This window comes from Oryzias melastigma, unplaced genomic scaffold (genome assembly GCF_002922805.2).
Source record: "Oryzias melastigma strain HK-1 unplaced genomic scaffold, ASM292280v2 sc04928, whole genome shotgun sequence".
NCBI lineage: Eukaryota > Metazoa > Chordata > Actinopteri > Beloniformes > Adrianichthyidae > Oryzias > Oryzias melastigma.
Genome location: NW_023421495.1, coordinates 1 through 1,606, shown reverse-complemented (window position 1 = coordinate 1,606; position 1,606 = coordinate 1). Strand labels below are relative to the sequence as shown.

At 33.9% G+C, this 1,606-nt stretch overlaps 1 long non-coding RNA gene across 1 annotated transcript; it reads left to right on the top strand.

Annotated features, from left to right (window-relative positions):
- The first annotated feature begins 579 nt into the window (after positions 1-579).
- LOC112138553 lies at positions 580-1,465 on the top strand. Its single transcript, XR_002917805.2, has 3 exons — positions 580-766; positions 867-977; positions 1,072-1,465. It is a non-coding gene; the product is annotated as an uncharacterized LOC112138553 (long non-coding RNA).
- The last annotated feature ends 141 nt before the right edge of the window (positions 1,466-1,606 follow it).

Sequence of the window (1,606 nt, the reverse complement as noted above, 5' to 3'; positions counted from 1 at the left end):
AAGATGAAATGTTTTTATTGCACTTGTTGCCTTGTTGGGAAACAACAGGAAGTGTTTTTATTTATGTACTTAGATATGGCCAAAATATTAATCAAAACGCCTATTTTTTTATAATTTGTTTTACACCAAACTAATCCAACTTGTTGTTGTCTTTATGGATTTTTATTGATAAAGATAACACCTTCCTAACTACATGAAGTTATCCACGCCTTTATAGAAGAACAGAACATGTAGCAGATCAAAGATGGAAAAAGCACAAAAAAGAAAATCAACTACTTTAATTAATAACATTTAACTGAAAGCTAGTAATTTGTTAATAAAATATAGTAAATTTCTGAAGCCTTTTTTCAAATTTTCTCTGATTTTTCTGAAATCTGAAGCTTCAAGGCTTCAGTCCAACATGAAAATTAAGAGACAAGGGGGACATCAGGTGCTCAAGTGATGCCATAGATTCCTATAAGAGTACAACTAAAGCTATATTTGTTTAAAATATATTAAAAAAGCAGCATAATTTGTATAACTTAATGATTTTTGTCTTGCATAATATTTTGGTTTATACAAAAAACATATAATGATTTAAGTTGCAAACGCCAGGTATGACATCCAGTCATCAGACTCTCTTAATATACTTTTTCTTTAGAAAAAAAAGAGCACAGAATGTGACAACACTGGCAGAAATGAAAAGCAGAACAAAGAAGAAAAGGTCGCAAAGATAAAGGAAGATGACAAGGACGTGATGTCACCACCGTCAACTTCTGTTTACGCTGTAAGCATGCTCTTCATCACATGCAGAAACTCACTTCATCATACTTATCTCAATAAATACATGCATATTTCTTCACACTGGCATGAAAAATTACTCCCAGAGTCTAGACAGTCGCCCCAGGTCCATTTACGGCGTGCTGGACTGCTCAGCTGCTGAAGCGGAACCGAAAATCAAGAAAACTAATTCAAAGAAAAGGGAAATGCTTAAAACAGTAAGTTGTAATCTCATGTTTTATTATGGCTGAAGTTACTCATTAAAAATAAATCATTAACCATGTTGTTCTGCTGGTCTTTCTTCCCCTTCAGGTGGAGCCAACAGCAGAGCACCAAGATGAAGGCGCATTGGAATGTGTTTATGAGAACTTTTGAAAGAAATCTTGGCTTCTGTTCATATTTGTAGCATTGATTATAATTTGATTTTTGTTGTTGTTGTTACTATTAAAGCTTGCTTTAAGTGAAGCCTTCAAGTCACACTTTTGTGAAAGCAGAGCCCTATTTTTTTTAATTACTGTTCAAAAAGTCTCTATACATCATTAATGTGGCAAATAATTCAAAAATGACTATTCCAATTGCAAATGTCTGGTTTTCGTGCATTATTTATATATAGAGGCTGATTTCCAGCAACATCACTCCAGTGTTCTAATGTTGGCTCATTGTATCAGAAGGCAAATAGATGATTAAACAACCTTTGGCAGCACAACTGAAAGCAGTTTGACTATTCTTTGAAAAAAAATGCCAAGATTTCCTTCAAAAAGTGTGTTCTACTCTCTTTAGAGAATAGCACAAACAGGCCCTATCCAGGGGCCCGTTTCAAGAAGCAGGTTCAACAAATTTAGAGTTC